A 17,038-nucleotide genomic window follows, 5' to 3' on the forward strand; every position below is an offset into this window, starting at 1 on the left:
TTCATTACTGGCATCTGTGATGATCTTTCCTTTCATGGTCTGAGGTCAGCCTTGGTGACTTGCATCTTGGATGCCCACCCTTCCTCTCAGATTCCTTGAACCCTACTGTCACCTTCCTTCTGACGCTTTTAATTTCCATTTGCATTTTTTTGCTCACTGACCTTTAGTGATATGTGTCCTTCACTGGACCTTGTCTGTGCTGGTAACAGAGGGCTGTGGGTATTTTAAGGTGCATCCTGATTTACACAAACAGCTGTGTTTTGCATCCCTCCATGACAGAAAAAATCACCCCAAATTCCAGCATTTAGTGGCAGCGCATGGAGACTCGCTTTGATGCTTTGGCAAGCGTGAATGTCCATACTGTCTCAGTGACAAGAATTCCTTACTTATCTCCAAGGATTCATGGACTCCTAGGAAAGATGTTCAAATTTTAGCCATTTCAGTTCAGCAGGTTTGGTTCTCATGCAGTCAAAGCTCAAGGGTATTGCTTTGAATGCTTTAACTAGAAGCAAGAGCCAGATAAACACAGAGCAGAAGGCCAATGAAATCCTGTTGTAAATCTATCAAGCAAACACAAACCCCTCCCTGATCATCAGCCTGGTTCCAAAAATGTGCTTAATGGAAGATTCATGTGCCAAAGGATTCCTGTTACTGGATTGTGCAGAGCTGAGGTATTATTGAATTCTGCATCTTTGTCCACATTTCCGGCTATGTGACTGGAGCTCGTGTCCTGTGCTGCACTGTCCCAGTAGCTGTAGAAACCAATGGAAGTATAATTGAACATGTGAGATTCACTTGATTCAGTTATTCAAAGCATGTGGCTGCACTATCTTCCAAAACGCCCTCCAGCCAAGCAACCCTTAGCTTGGCCATAGCTAAAAAATGTTCTAAAATTCGCTTCTGAGGTCAGCAGTGCTGTGATACAGCTGAAGGAGTGCAATAGCTGCGAGCCTTGCTGAGCACATTTCATACAAGGCTCAGAAGCGCCGCTGCCGAGGATGCTGCTGGCTGCGGCCGCTTGCAGGAAACCCATCCAGGCTCGTTCTTAAAAAGTCACAGATACGCACTGGAAAATCCTTGATATTTATTTTTGGATACAGGGCTAAACCCTGGCTTTGTAGAGGTGAGGAGAGTTTCCACTGATTAGATTAGAGCCCAGACTTCTTTTTCCAGCTTGATTTCTAGCTGAGCCCTGTCTCAGGCTGCTTCCTGAAGGAGTGGCAAGGAGAGTTGTGCTTTTTATGTTCACCAAGGGCAGGCTCTGAGGCTGGGAATCAGCCTTAGCTACCACCAGTGCACTAACAGAGTGATTAACAGGAATTTGATAATGGCACACTCTGAATACAGACAGTATAGATTTGAGTTCTGGGTAGCTGCAGATTACTAATCTCTGCAGCTGCTGCTGAGAAATTTTGTGGTAATAGCTAACAAATTCTTCTGAAAGATCATCTTCCCCACCAGAAGGAAACACATTTACTCAAGTGGATTACGTTTCTCATCTATTATTTTTAATTTCTTCTCTTATTACTCTGTGCAAAATAAGAATAGCCAGCTCATCTCACCTTTTCTGTCTGTACATTTTCCTCCTTTTTCAAGGAAGGTCAGGCTTACCCCCTTTGCAGATGGGGAAACTGAGTCATAGGGAGAGGTGTCTGAGGTCATTAAGAAGCAAATGGAAAAAAACATTGTGTAAATTCGTCTCTGGAGTCCCTGCCCAGTTGCTTGCTCCCTTAAATGTCAGTCCCACAGGATTTAAGCTAAAGCTAATGGTGATAAATAGGAAACTCCCCACTGACTTAGATGATCTTTGAAATCAACACACGTCTATATATATATATATATATATCTCCTTCCATCCTTCCACAACCTCAAGTGATTTTAATATCATAGTATCTTGATCTCATCTGCAAAGTCTTAGATTGACACAGCAATCTCAGTTCCTGTGGCTGGTGAACAATAACATTATCACTGCTGCTGCAGGATGACTGAGGGGCTGATTAAACACACCCAGAGGAGAGTTTGCCCAGTGACAGATGCAGAGTCCCATTGCTATAGATCCACATGTCAAGCAGACTTTCCAGACCTAGATGTCTGCTGCACTGGAACATTGAAAGGTTTTCCCCTGGCTGGATAATGTTCTCTGGGGCTCATGGGGTGGGTCCAGCTCTATGGAGGACGTGAACCACACCACGCCACCAGAGACCAGAGGAGACAGCCCTGCCCCTCTCTGGTGCACAGGCAACATTTTCCGGGAAGATGTGGAGCCCCCAAAGTTACCTTCCAAGCCCAGCACTGGATCTTCTGTTCTTCCTCACACCTCCCAAATTTCTGCTTTCCCATATGACAAGGATTCCTCTGCTTGGCTGTGGGAAATCTATAAAGCCCGTGACGAGGTCAGGGCTGGGCAGCATGCAGGCAGCTCTCCCTCCAAGGAGGGCTCTCCCTGGCATCAACATGGCACTCTGTCCTATTCCCAGCTCCCACACCCCAACCAACATGCACTGTGCAAGTGCTCAGTGTGTCCCAGGTGGATCTAACCAGCTGGATGGGACACAGAAGCTCCCAGGGAGGCCACAGTGCTGTAAATGAGGCTGTACCACTTAGAGTCTGAGCTGGTAGCCATTTGTCTGGTTTTCCCTTCCTGTGAGTGAAGTGTCACCTAAAACATGTCTCCTTGAACTGCCCGGATGGCTGAGGTATCACCAAATGTCTGGGTTTCTGCGGCTGCTGTTCTTTAGCTGGGTGTTCACTGTGGGAGTGATCACTGTCGCCACTGAGCTTTCCAACTCTGACATCCAGGACAGTGCCTGGGGTCCCAGTGAGGCTCCAGGAATGAGGCAAGCAGGTGCAAGGTGTCTTCTCCAAGGTCTGGATGGGAACCAGAGCTGGCAGTGCTTTGGGCTGCTCCCTGGGTCTGCTCGTGCCACTTCCTCTGCCCATTCTCACTCAGTGCTCCTCTAAGCATTTTCTACAAGAAAAGGGAGCAATAATGGCTCCAGTGAGTGAGTTTTTATTTCCTAAATATAAGAACTCAAACACTCCAAGTCACATGAGTGCTACTAATCACCATTTTCCTGCCCAGCCTGTTAAAACTTCCACTAACTCATCCTGAGTCCGCCATTTAAAGATACGATAACATTTTGTATCCAATTTCACCTATAATTATATTGTACACACTGTTAGCCTTGCTGAGAGCGAGACAATCAGTAACAAAACACTCCATCAACTTCCAGCACTTTAACAAAATCCCCTTTTTTATTTTATCAGTCTAATGTGAATCCCTCCGATCAGGTGTTAACAAGCGGGGCTATTTTCCCTCGATAATCCTCTAGCACTATAAATACATATTCACTACTCAGACATCAAATCACTTGGACTGCAAGAGGTTTTAGGTTTCCCACTTCTACCTCATTTTTATAAATCTTTGTTGTCAAAATCTCTCATGTTAATTGTCCATAACAGCAGCATCAGTATCATATCTGGGAAGAAAAAAATAGTTGGCTTTAAGGAAAGGAAAAGCCCTTATTTATGTTGCTACATGTTGTAAGGAATTTATTTGATTTATGTTAGATTATCCATATACATAAAATTTTAAGGATTTTATCAGTGATCCACATCTATCTGTCAAGTACATCTCATTTTTGCTTGATGGGTGAAATATCTTTGGTGATCACAACCATACAGCAGACAAGAGCTGAATTCTGTTTTGTCCTTGGAAAAGAGACTTCACCTTCCTGCGCTTATTGCTCCACCTGGAATGGCTGCAGTCTTTTTGAATATACCAGCATCTCTTTTCGTCCTTCTGGGAGATTCCCAAAACAGGAATGGGAACTGGACAGAAGACATCCGGTAACAGAAGAGCCCTGAGAAAAAAAACAAAAACCAAATAACCCCCCAAAAATGGTATAAGTAGACAATATATTTGTCTCCTAAATTTGTATAAGAACACAACTAATTCCTGCCTCATTACACAATTTCTTATTTGGTGTTAAGAATGTTATAATCCTCTTGAGAGAAAAGGCAAATAATGACGTTGGCAGGAATTATGATCAGAACTGCACAAATTTTCAGTCAAAATCTCTTAGGACTGTATATAACAAAATTTCTAATATTGTCTCTACCATTCTTTTTTCTATAACTTTTTAAAAAGCTGTAAATAATTTTAATGCTGATTTTTCCCTTAGAATTCACTGAGTCAAGGCCATAATAGTTGAAATCCAGAGCGACTATCTAATTAATTAACTTAATTTAAATATTTAATATTCAAGCCAAATATTGAAATTAAATTAAATTATATATTGAATGCTGCACAGGAAAATGCCTACATCAATATTTACACCTTTCTGGCTTTGTGTTGCATTGAATTCTTTAGAAATTTTTCCCATCACTGCCCAGGAACTCAATGTGTGAGGGATGGAGCACCTCTCCTACAAAGATAGGCTGAGGAGCTGGGATTGCTCAGCCTGGAGAAGAGAAGGCTTTGGGGAGACCTCATTGCAGCCTTCCTGTACCTAAAGAGGGCTTAGAAAAAGAAGGGAGAGGGATTTTTCATGTGGGCAGACAGTGACAGGACAAGGGGCAATTGTTTTAAACTTAGAGAGGGCAGGGTTAGATTAAGTATTAGGAAGAAATTCTTTACTCAGAGGGTGGTGAAGCACTGGAACAGGCTGCCCACAGGAGCTGGGATTCTCCCATATCTGGAAGTGCTCAGGGCAAGTTTGAGTGGGGCTCTGAGCAGCCTGACCTAGTGGTTGGCATCCCTGCCCAAGGCAGAGGGCATGGAACTAGCTGGTCTGTAAGGTTCTTTTCAACCCAGGACATTCAATGATTTTGTGATAAATAATCACAAACTCTTTTCATACCCTTGGTCTCACAATTAACACCCAATCAGTGCTAAAGATGTTTTCTTTACATATGGAAAAATTCACCTTTTGTGGACAGATTATACATACATATACCATACATCTAAAAATCTGAATCATACTAAAAAAACAGAGTTCAAATTATAGCAAAAATAGAACAGCTAATTAATGATAGAACTCCAGCAAAACAGTAACACAACTTACTTCTCTGATGACACATGATTGTCCTGCCCTTTCTGTGGAAAAAATTGCCCTCTGACTGCAGTATTACTAATTTTCTTACTGTTAAGCCATCTTGGACAAAGAGTGGTGTTGGTATTGAGCATCCTCTGTAAAGATTAATATAAAGATTCTGCCAAAGCTTTTTTTCTCCTCTGTCATTTTTAAAAGAGTTTTTATTTTCTTCTGGTGTTTCAGTTTGAAATTTAACCCAGGAAACTTCTGCTGCCAGGCAAAATAAACCTAAAGCAGAAACAGGATCAGTAAGTAAAGAATTATGTAATACATCCATGCCAATCAATATGTGTATTGATTTTGCATGGGCAGGTTTTGGTAGCAGGGGTCTGTAAGGGGTGGCTTCTCTAAGAAGCTGTCAGAAGCTTCCCCCATGTCCAGCAGAACCAATGCCAGCTGGCTCCAGGACAGATGAGCCACTGGCCGAGGCTGAGCCCAACAGTGATGGTGGTAATGCCTCTGTGATAACATGTTTTAGAAGGGAAACAAAAAAGTTATTGTACAGAAGTAATTGCAGCCAGAAAAGATTGGAGTGAGGATATGTGAGAGAAAAAGCCCTGCAGACACCAAGGTCAGTGAGGAAGAAGGGCCAGGATGTGCTCCAGGTGCTGTAGTAGAGATTCCCCTGCAGCCCGTGGTGCAGACCATGGTGAGGCAGTTGTGCCCCCTGATCCACCCGCTGCCTATGGAGGAGCCCATGCCAGAAGAGGTGGATGCCTGAAAGAGGGTTGTGAACCTGTGGGAAATACAGTCCTGGCAGGGACCCTTGGAAAGAAGGGTCCACACTGGAGCAGGTTTGGTGGCAGGACTTGTGACCCTGTGGGAAATCCACACTGAAGCAGCCTGTTCCTGAAGGACTGCACCCTGTGGAAAGGGACCCACACTGAAGCAGTCCATGAAGACCTGTAGACCATCAGAGAAGTTCATGAGGAACTGCCTCCCATGGGAGGAACCCCACACTGGAGCAGGGGAAGGACTCTCCCTGAGGAGCAGCAGAAACAACCTGTGATGAACTGTGTAACTCTCATTCCATCTCCTTGTCCCCTGAAGGGGAGGGGGTGGAGCTGGGAAGGAGTTAGGGATGGGGGAAAGATGTTTTTTAAGATTTGGTTTATTTCTCATTATTCTGCTCTGATTTTGATTAGCAATAAATTCAACTTAATTTCCCCAATTCGAGTCTGTTTTGTCTGTGATGGTATTTGGTGAGTGATCTCTCCCCGTCCTTAACACAGTAACCTTTGTTACATTTTCTCTCTCCTGTTCACTTGTGGAGGGGGGTGATAGAGCAGCTTTAGTGGGCACATGGCATCCAGTCTGGGTCAACCCACCATAAATGATTTTGTGGAAAAAAGATTATTTTGGTTTTTAAGGAAATCACATATAGGTTAATAAACATAATAGTACAGATTTAGCATAAGTATATTCCTTCACAGTCACTTGGTTTACCACCAAAGCAGTTAAAATGTGAGTATAGCACACACTAAATGGATTAAGAGCTGGCCAACTGGCAGATTTCAGAAAGTATTTGTTGATGGGGAATTGTTACCAAATGGATGTGTTTCTCATGGAAATTCCCCAGTGGGCTGCTCCGTGTCTAACACTGTTCAACACTTTTATCAACTCCTTATTTGCACATGTTGTAATAAGCTTTGATTTTCCTTGATACGCCTGACAGATTAGTTAGTGTTTAGTGATGTACATGTTTTCTGCAAACTGTTAGCCTCTTACCAGAGTTTTGCTGCAATTCATTCTGTTGCCTCTTGTGGTCTGGACATAAAGTTTAGCTTTTTAAGACCTATTGTGAAATTCCATGGAGAATTCTGCCCATTTTTCTCTTTCTCTCACAGATAAAATAAGGCACTCCCATTACAAGTTTTGGTACTCAGATGAAGCAGCTGGAGAGTCCACTCTCTAGTGACTTGTATTTTGGAAAAAAAAATTGAAAACTTTGAAGGAAAGAATGGTTAAGTTACGCTTTGGAAGCCTCTGTTTTTGAATCTGCAAAAGAAACTCATCTCCCACTTAGAAAAATGTCTTCAACTGTTACCTGAGAGATGTGTAATTCTGGTACTGTTTTGCACACATATAATGCTCTTTATTCAAGGATGTTGCAGTGCTGAAAAATATTACATCACTAGGAGAAGAGCATAACAATAGAAAAATACTGATCAAAGCTAAGTCACCAAAAATAATGCTAGCAATGACATAGTATAAGTCTGCTGATTTGATTGTAGAGGGAGGGATTATAAATCTCCCTGATTACTGTGAGAGGGAGGTACCCTCATCTGGTGTGTGTTCAAAAGTTAAAGGAATGAGTCTGGAAGAGGATAATGGAATAGGATGAAGTGAGAATATAATTTGATTTTTTTTTTTTTTTTTTTTTAATTAGGGACCATTTCTTTTATGACCAATCAGATTTTAAAGAGTTTGAAAATATGTTACTATTCTTCACAGTGGGGAAAGAAGTCGCTGGACAGTGTTTAATTTTCAGAGGACAAAAGCCTGAAGGGCTTTCCTCTGGTTTTGAAGTGAAGAGTCCATGGATTTTGCATGTTGGATCACTGCAGGGGTTGTTGTGAGAGCCTCTCTGCAAACCAGGTCAGCAGCCAGGAAATTAACAAGCAAGGCAGCAAATAGGTGGTGAGAAAGATTACTTGGGAACAAACCTTGTTGGAACAACTAGCTAAGAGCAATTAGCAGGGCAGCCAGCGCCAGCCCTGGCCAGTGGGAAGAGCCAGCCACAAACACTGACAGCAGAAAGCACCCACCAGGAGCGACAGTAAGGGAAGGGCTGTTTGCACATGGGGCTGTGCCTGGCTGCGAGCAGAGCACTGGCTGGTGCTGCCTCTGAGGCCAGCCAGCTGCCCCAGGGCATGGGTAGAGCTCAGGCATGATTCTGCTGAGAATGACCATCCTACTACTGAAATCTGCCTGAGTCTGGATCAAAACCAGAGTGAGACGCAACTAGAAGAGGATATCTATGGCTGACACCGATGCACTGATCTTTCAGAGGTCTCTTTTAGCCTGGAGTGAGCAGGTACCACAAGGGGGAATGGGATCATGTTTCCTTCTCTTGCTTGGATTTTCTAGGTTGGAAAGGTATGCCTGGAGCTCAAGTATCTGGTCTAGAAGCACTGCTAGGCTCATGGTTTATACTTTAACAGCAAACTACCAGTGGAAAATTTACTTACTCTTAATAGATTCAGATCCCTTTACTTGTACTTGGTTTGCTTATAGCTGGTAGTTCCCACACTCTGGCTTCTGTTTCTTTATTATGAGGAATCCTCAGCCATTCAAGATTCAGATGACTCTGATGCCATCTTAAATGGACAATAAGCCCAAAACTCAGAAAAATGCTTTTGCTCATGAGAGCGGGGAATATCCTCCTACCAAGGATATTACTTGTAAACATGTAAACACATTTGATGGTCTTGAAGAAAGAAAGATTTAGAAGTGACATGACGGGCTAGAAGGCAGTGCCCTGCTGAGAGGTCAGTTCCATCCGTTTCTGCTGAAGCCAAGAGGAATCAAAGGGGTTTTGCGGGGGAAGTGTTTCTACAGCCATAGACCCAGTCTCCTGGTCTGCTCACAGAGCAGCAGCATTTCTCCTTTGTAGCACTGTCTCTCTATACTGCCATGAAGGCACTTCAAACAAACCTCCTTGGCTTTGGAATATTTGTGTCTCGGAGGCCTGCATGGCATTCTTCCTTCTGGCAATATTTTGTTGCTTTTACTTAAGACTGGACAAGTCTAGAAGCCAGGCAAACAGTACTTTTGAGTAACAACAAACATCTCAGCTTTCTTTAGATGGGTAATATTATTGGCAAATTCAATGCTGAGCTGCAGACTGCAATTCGTTTTCTTTAAACGTACAAGGAACACTGCTGTGAAGCACAAGCTGTCAAGATTATTTTGTGTAAGCAATTATCTTCTATCTTGACTGGACTGATGTGGGCTCGACACACTGCCTTTGTAATCATGTAATTGCTAAATGAAATCACAAACTGGTGGGTGAAAATGCAGAAAAGATGTTATTAAGGTTTCAATGTGACTGCTACTGAATGTCACAGCATCTGCCATATTGACCTCCACTCTCTGAAAAAGCAAGACAAAGAGGGTTCATTGATCATTTAGTACCGTGCCAGTGTCTTCAGGCCTTAGGGCTTCATGAGCTCTACTGTGAAGCAAGTGGATTGATTGCAAAGGTTCAAAAAAGTTTAAAATGAGTAAAAGTAAGTTATGAAATAACAAAAAGAGAATTGAATTCTAAACTCCCAATTTAGGCATGAAAGCAGAATGAAGTCAAACAATAAGCAAACAACAATGAGGTCTTTGGGGTCTGTTACTGAGAGGGTACATGCAAAGAGGAGAGAAGGGCACATGAAGCATCACTTCTCTCAGCACTGCTGTTTGAGAAAGGATCACAGAAAAAAAAAAAGCAGCAGCCCAGGATGAGAAGAGCATATGCTATTTTTATTTTTTTCCTTCTGGTGGGAAGTTATGTGTATGTTGAAATATTTTTCTCCTCCTGCCACAGCAGCCTACCCCAAATAGAGTTTTATTTTGGTTCAGTGAAACAAGATAATCTATTTTAGTACAAAATATCTCACATAGGTAGAGCAGCTGAAAAAGTAGATTTAAGCATGGCAGTGAGGAGCTCTGGGTTTACAGAATTGCACAGTTTAAAAATTGAAGCACAGACTAGGCCTTGGGGTATCCCATGATTCTGGGATGAAAGTACAAAGCACCTTTATTAATATTATAAAAAAATTTACCCATAGATGAACTAAATCTGAAGTAAGCCTTTCTTCTGAGGCTTCCTCTGTCTGTCAGACTTCTGTTTGTTTGTGAAGTTTACATGCTTCCTGGGTTTGACCAAAACCAGGGCTTCTGGAATAACTTGAGAAATGTTATCACTCTGATGTTTCTGAGCCGGCTAGGATTAGAAATGACTGGAAATGTTATGGAAGAGCCTGTTTTCATGAGATTTCCATCCAGATATGTAGACCAAAGGGGTTTCTTGCTCTGTGAATTTACAGAATACCTTTCAGTTGTCTTTGATGTAAACTCCTTGTTTCCTGTAGCATAAAGAAAATTCTCCCCTGCATTGTGTCTATGCAAATTACAGCAAATAGAACAGTATAAGCTCACCTTTTAAGACCTGCCCTTTTGTTTTAACTAACACCTGAAAGATGGAGGTTTTTCAGTTTTTAAAGCTGGGTATCACAGTTTGTTTGTTGAGCTAGGAAAAGATTGTGTTATAATCGATCCTTTCAGGACCCTGCAATAGGCATAGGAAATACAGTATTTTTTTTAAGCTACCAGAAACCAGAGCACACAGAGTTAAACTCCCGAGTCCGTCCTGAGAGTACCTTGTTTTCTTTACACAATTACCTGTGGTCTCAGTCTGTTAGATGATCTCAGCTGGCATTCACAGTAATACTGAGACCATTGACAAGGGATGAAGTTTCCAGCTTCAGCTTGAAAGATCCCTTGTGTTTGTGGATTCAGGTCAGACATTTAGTGTTACCTGAACTTAATTGCAGTTTGTTTTTGCTTTGCATTGTCTTCTAAAAAAGCAGTCCAGGGAAAGAGGAAGGCCTGGGGAAAACAAACTGCTTGACCAAAATGACTTCAAAAGCAGCATTAGGACCACCTCAAAGTCTAAACACATCTCTGGCAGAAAGGTTATCTCCTTGCTCCCCAAACCTTGCCACTTCCTGCAGAAGCCCTGCTTTTCTTCGTTTTGGGCCATAACAAAACCCAGGACTGCTACTACCTTACCCTTGTCTCCCCTCTCGAGTTCAGACAGCTTGTGCAGGCAGTGCAGCCCTACTTGACTCCCTTTTCCCAGTTTTGCCTCAGAATTTTCCTTTTCAGTCCCATACAAGGAGGTTGGATGCCCAGGCTGTTAATGATCATCATTTAGGTCACGGTTATCTCTAGTATGCACCTGTGGCTGTCATCTTTGATTAGCAAATACAGTCCTGCTTATCCTTTCTTGAGTTAGGGCAACCCTCTTGGTTTTGGGCCTACTTTAAAAGTTGGCTCAGTCTGGAAAGCATTTCTAAATGCTTCAGACAGCACTGAAAAGACACCACTAGTAAAATATGCCCCTTGAGTTTTGTGTGCATGTTCACATCACAGCGTTGCCTTTTAATATTTTAACATAGATACAAAAAGTGTTACCTGGATATATGTTGTGGGCTCAAACTGCAAATTTCATTGACTCAAAACTTTATTTGACTTAAGAGCTAGTAAAAAACTCTTCTGAGTTCCATTTACATGGTGATGACCTCTGCAATGCATTTGAATGCTTACAAATGATGGCATATACTATTGAGACACATCTCAAGATTGGTGAGTCACATCAGAGCAGGCAGATGAGCCTGAGACATCTTGTTACCTCAGTTTAATGGGCTCCTGCAGATGAGCTTATTGGCAGTAAATGTTTGTGCACATACCTGTAACTAAGACATAGTGGGCTGGCAGCAATGTGTTGATGTTATTCATTCCCATGAACAAATGACAATTGGTTCCTAATTCACCTTTCTTTTGCTGCAACTCAATCCACACATGCACATTGCTCTGATGATGCACAGCAACATCGTAAGCTGTCATGACTGGATCAAAAATCCTTTCAGTTAATCTAGTTTCTGCTATTAAGGTACTCTAACCTCTTCTTTTTTATTCTTCCACAGATATGAACAAAATGGATTTGAAGTGAGACTGTAGTTGCTAAACTGTCACACCAATTCATATAATAATAGCCATCACAGTAAAAAATATGTCTGAAAAAAATTACAGTTCTGCAGCCTTTCATGAAGAAAAATCTAAATCAAACGAGTGTAACTGTCTGAAGGTGCTAAATGAAACTAGGCACTTTAAAGAAATGGATTGGAGACACTGTTTACCTGTGTGAACTCAATTTATGTTTAAAACAAGTGAATAAAGTATATCTGGAGAGTTCAGTAAATCTTTCAGGAGTGAATTCTGTGCACAAACTGCAGTTATGGCAATAAACAGACTATTCTGCCAAAGCAGTGTATAGGAAGTGCAAACAGATCTCAGACTGTGCAGGATCTCAAGGTAAAAGTTAACACTGTGACAGTAATGGCCATGAGCTTTGCCTGCAAGCAGGCTTTTGTGCTGAAAGCAAAGACTGAAGAAACAAGCTATGCCAAGATGAATGCAGCAGAACAGAAACGTGTAAGGAGCAAACCACTCAGGAGAAGACAGATTGCATTTTAGAACAAGCTCAGCAAGTAAATGAGGAATATATTACTCTATAGTGCAAGGCATTAGAAGTAAAATGTCAGGAGACTGGCAAAACTACCCACACTCTTTCTTAAAAAAAAATAAATTGCCCAAATTTGCCAGTCACTAGCAAATAGTTTGCCAAAACAAGGAAACAGGTTATATGCATGTGAATAAAGAGACAAACCGCATCATGCCCATAATATTCTGTTAACTAAGTAGATTTAGTTCAGGATATGGAGCAGGCACCTCTCTCTGCCTTGTTGGGTCTTCTCTGTGCAAACCATTTTCACTTTGCGTAAAGAGACTCTGGAAGCAGCAAGTTAGGAGTACAAAGCATTGTGTAATGCATGACAGGCAAGTAAAAGTAGCAAGCATCCATAAATGTGGTCATTGCCACCTAGAAGACACCTGATGGTGGCCTGGTAGTTACTATCCAGGGGTACAGCAGGATCAGTGATGCTGTTGAGTTGCCATCTTTCAACTTTCAGTTTTTTCTTTGGGGCCATTTACCTCCCATGCCAGTATTTTTTCTCTTGAACCCTCCTCCCAAGGCATTAAAAAGGACTGGAAGTATTGAATTTCCAAGTAAATATAGCTTTATATAGAGCTTTGCTTCATCAGAGTTAACACTGTATTGATAACTGAAAATGAATAAAATGGGATCTATTAATGCTTATTAACATTTAATATCAGCATTTTTTGGGGAGCTGGGGGGGGACACAAATACATAAATCAGTAATTACAGACTTATTAAATAGTGTTGAAGAGGATTAGGCCTCACATATTATCATCTCTACAAACAGAGTTGTAAACCACTGATAGTGAACAACAAAGCACCTGATAATCATAATTTTGGGACCTAGAAACAGTTTTCCAATAACCACATCCATAGAGTGTCTTACTGACACTGAGATCTGGTGCCCAGCAGTTTTATTGATTGCAGTGTCAAGGCTTGGTGATGGGTGAAATTTTACGACCTACTCAAACTGGCTATGAATGGTTAAACCTTTCCTTCAAATTTGCTTTCCTTTTTGAGCCATAAAATTCACTGTGGTCTTGTTTGTCAACTCTTTCAAGGGTTGAGGGATGTCTTTAACCAATTTTCTATGAAACTTCTAAACTCTTTCAATTATAAATTCCTATGCTATCATTGCTGACTGTTATTGCTCTTAAATACACTCTGACTCCAACAAGATATGACCACACAAGAAAGTAACATTTAAATCTGTTTGATTAGTGGATGACTTCACCAAATGAAAATGAGCAATCAAGCAGTCCATTTTGGTCAGTGAGTTAACTATGTGAGTTATATTAATTCTTGCAGAAAGCCCTTTATTCTGTGGAGTTTGTTAAATAGTTATCACATTCTCTTGAGTCAATCTGTCTAAATGCAAACATCAAGACAGATTATCTTGTAGCCTGTAGTGTGTAAAACAATTTGCCCTCAGTAGGTGGGCTGTTCTGTATTGTTGCTGTTTTCATATACCATTCTTTTACTCCCAAGAAACACAGCCCACCACTTTGATGTGATTAGCTTATGGAAATATTTATTATAGGAACAGTGATTAAGTTTTGGTTCCAAGACAGGTATAAGCATCCTCTAATCTATACCATTTTCCTTCAAGCTAAACTGTTCCCAAGTTGAATCATGATATCCATTATCCTCTTCCATTATTCAACCTCAAAAGTATTTCAACCCTAAACTGCATAAATACTAGCAGCACTTAATTAGTCCATATCTTTCAAACATTTTTCCAGTTCTGGCAATGTGAATTTTTTTTGCTGCTGAAGTTGTAGCAAAAAAGCTGTTCCCCAGCATGGACCTAGTATACAGTGAGATAGTCTTCACTACAGCCTTAAAATATCTGCCATGAAAATCCTCAAACTACATTTATATGTTTCAAAATCATGACCAAAACATTTAATAGATTTATATTGGAGTCTTCAGTGGATGAGCTGAGAAATTTTTTCCTCTCCTTCACACTGAATGGGTGGGGTGGAATATCCTCTTTTGGTATGAACAGCTACACAGATTCTGCCCCACAGTAAGAAGCGTGTATCTGTTGATGGATTAATTCTGTTTGAATACCAGGATGAATGAAAATGGAATTTGGCCCTACAACTGTTAAAAACTCAATGTATACAGATGTCATCTGAGCCCTACTCTCAGCAACTTATAAACTTCCAGTGGCAGTCAAGGGGTTTGGATCAGATCCTTTATTCTCTGAGCTATGACACGTTATGTCCTCTCCACTTCCCAGACTCCGGTTTATATGTGACGACTCTTGACTTCTGCATAGTGAGAGTCCCATTGTTTTCCACATCTCACAGTCTTTTTCTCAACACAGTCCATTTCCCTAGCAGAATTAATTCCAGCTTTGTTCTATAAATGCTAGTCTCTTTCTTTAGCCACTCTAGGCATTGAGCCAGTGAATTCAGACTAAACAGAGGATATTAATTTCACTTTAGCATGTATATATTGCACAAAAGCTGTGATGCACAAGGGTTTACTTCCAAGAACTAGAGTGAGACAGTTGTGTAAGTTTTCAAATTTGAACGTCAGAGATAACTTGCTGAGGGAATTGGAGACACTTAAGAGGAAATCCTCTAAGATTTTCTGCTTTTAATGACTACATACCTCAAGAAAGTGGGCTGTGAAGTATGAGTCCTTCACCTGAAGAACTGGATGAGATCAAATAAACCTTGTGCTACCACCTTTTGATATTCTGCATGCCAGTGATTTCCAGGAGTGGATTGCAGGAAGGTGTTGAACTCTTGTCCTGAGAGCTTGAGACATTTTGTAACAGAGAGGAAGACAGAAGCTGCTGGAATCTGAACACTCCCAAGGCATTGGTTTAAATATGTTATGATGTTGGGAAAAGTGAAGCTCACCTTTCTCAGGACATGGAAATAGCCTTGTAACCAGTGCAGCTAGCCAATCCATGCTCCCTGAGGAACCTGGGTGATGGTTAATATTTGCTAGGAGCTGGCAGTCCAATCAGTAGATCTAATTTAGCAAATTAGGCTCTATTTTATGAACTCCTCTTTGCTTTAGGGGAGAATAGTAGGGATGTTACTTAGGCATAACTTCAATAGCTCAACTAATAAACATTTCCTTGAGGCAGACAGCTTCCCCACTGGATTCTTGTTAATAATGGCATGAAACACTTACAGATCCCTGGACAAAAGGAGGTCTTGCACCTTATATTTGTGGGACTGATCGGATTTCCTTAATTACTTAGGGGCTTTATTGTTCTGCCTCAGCAGAGCTGTGCAGACTTTATCTCTCACAAACATATGAGAAATGCAGTCCTCAGCACCCACAACTCCTTGCTACTGTTATCAGCTAATTAACAGCACAAAGAAATAACAAACCTTAGCCCAAAAGGCATCACAGAATTGAATGAGTTAACTGCTTACAGAGCTGATGAGGCTGCCTGCTAGACAAAATACAATTAAATCCAGTTTAAAGTCGTTTTTATCTGACCTAAAACTTTTAAAAGAAGATTTACTTCCTTGAAGACAAAACAGCGATGCCCAAGCTGTTACAGTGTACGCCTTCAAGGACACATCTGTTGATACATTTGGGGAAGTGTTCTGGCTTAACTGACCAGCTGTGCAGGAAATATGTGTGGGATCTTCCTCGAGAAAATTTGTGCCATGTGTAGGTCTGATTAGTAACAAGAAAAACCCCTGAGTTTTTTAGCCCCAAGCTTTCATCACTAATTCGATGTTCATGGAAGCCAGTTTGCTGGAAGTGGGGTGAGTCTGAACCTGGGGGTGAGAGAGGAAGATCAGTGAGCATGTCCAGTTGTCCACATACATTTTACAGAACCACAAAGGAGAGAGATACATTTTCTCCAACCAGGTACAGATGGGATGAAGCAAGACCCTTACTGTTCCTGAACCTTGCATGCAGATCAGGTTTCACCTCACCAGGCACACTCAGCTGAGCTGCTGAGCACCAGCGTGCAGAGTCTCCATCTACCTGTTGCTGGCAGGGGCTCTGGGGCTTGGCATTAGGAACTAAAGTGACACCTTCTAAAAGTGTAGATATAACCCTTTGGTGACAAGTCACAGAGTCCTGTGAGTTAACTGGCTAGATTTTCCTGTCATAATGTCAGCTGGATATTTCAGTGCTAAATATCAGAAATGTAGGAAATGTGATGAAATAGAGAGGCAAGGCCCTTTCCTCTTTGCCCTTTTTGACCCAGCTCAATGGTTTTCCCTTCTTCACAGCCTCTCCCCTCTCCAAGGGCCCTGCTCCTTCCTTTGTCTTTCTGCAACAGTCTCATCTCCTCCCTTGCTACTCAGACATTTCTCCTTTACCCACCTCCTCCTGTCCCTTCACCCCTGGTTTGTTGCTGATCTCCACCCATATCCAGTGTCCTCATGAACCCAGGACCATGTAGGCATGTCCCATTCGTTTCAGGAATTGCTCCATTAGTTAATGTCTGAACATTTTGCCCTCTCTGAAGGGGCATAACACCATGTGAGTCAGTCTTGTGGAAATAAGTCTTACTCGTCAGATCTTTGCTTAGGTCCTTTAGTGAGGGATTGGTGGATTTATTAAAAATATATTATTACAACATGGAGAATCTTGCTTGTCTGTGGATAATGATGTAATGTATGCAGCTGTCTGGATTAATCCAGGGCAAAGCTAAGGGAGAGTTGTTACGGAC

At 41.6% G+C, this 17,038-nt stretch overlaps 1 long non-coding RNA gene across 1 annotated transcript; it reads left to right on the forward strand.

Annotated features, from left to right (window-relative positions):
• Positions 1 to 7,895: 7,895 nt before the first annotated feature.
• Positions 7,896 to 12,067, forward strand: LOC116450426. The gene is made up of 2 exons (XR_004242796.1): positions 7,896 to 8,133; positions 11,798 to 12,067. It is a non-coding gene; the product is annotated as an uncharacterized LOC116450426 (long non-coding RNA).
• The last annotated feature ends 4,971 nt before the right edge of the window (positions 12,068 to 17,038 follow it).

Source organism: Corvus moneduloides, chromosome 1, assembly GCF_009650955.1.
Source record: "Corvus moneduloides isolate bCorMon1 chromosome 1, bCorMon1.pri, whole genome shotgun sequence".
NCBI classification, from domain to species: Eukaryota; Metazoa; Chordata; class Aves; order Passeriformes; family Corvidae; genus Corvus; species Corvus moneduloides.